Here is a 638-nt window from a genome sequence, read left to right as displayed (position 1 = left end):
TAAGAGACTGACAGCAGGCTGTTCCGTTGATCGGATCAACTGGAACCCTCGACGTCGTTAGCAACGGAGTGCTAACAACAAAACAACAACGTACTGAAACAGTTGTTCAGTCCTGTAAATGTGCACACACACACACACACACACACTATATGTATTCTTTTATTCCATTTCTTGTTTCAGTCATTTGACTGAGGCCATGCTGGAGCACCGCCTTTAGTCGAACAAATCGCCCTCAGGACTTATTCTTTGTAAGCCTAATACTTATTCTATCGATCACTTTGGTCGAACCACTAAGTTTGGCACTTGTGACGTCGCAACTCATTTCTACAGCTGAGCGAAATGGAGCAACGTGAAATAAAGTGTCTTGCTCAAGAACACAACATCGAACTCACAACCTCACGATCGTAAACTCGACGTTCTAACCACTGGGCCATGCGCCTTCACAATTATAATTAGGGGCGCTATAATTATAATTATAATTTTATAATTATATACTTAAAAATTGATTTTACCGATATGGTGGGTGTTTTTTTTATACGCTAGCCACTGATATAATCATTAAAATAATTATATCCTCAATTCATAATATACATACGTGTGTGTGTGTGCGTGTGTGTGTGTGTGTGTGTGTGTGTGTG

Source organism: Octopus bimaculoides, chromosome 11 (genome assembly GCF_001194135.2).
Source record: "Octopus bimaculoides isolate UCB-OBI-ISO-001 chromosome 11, ASM119413v2, whole genome shotgun sequence".
NCBI lineage: Eukaryota > Metazoa > Mollusca > Cephalopoda > Octopoda > Octopodidae > Octopus > Octopus bimaculoides.
This window is presented reverse-complemented; position numbering follows the sequence as displayed.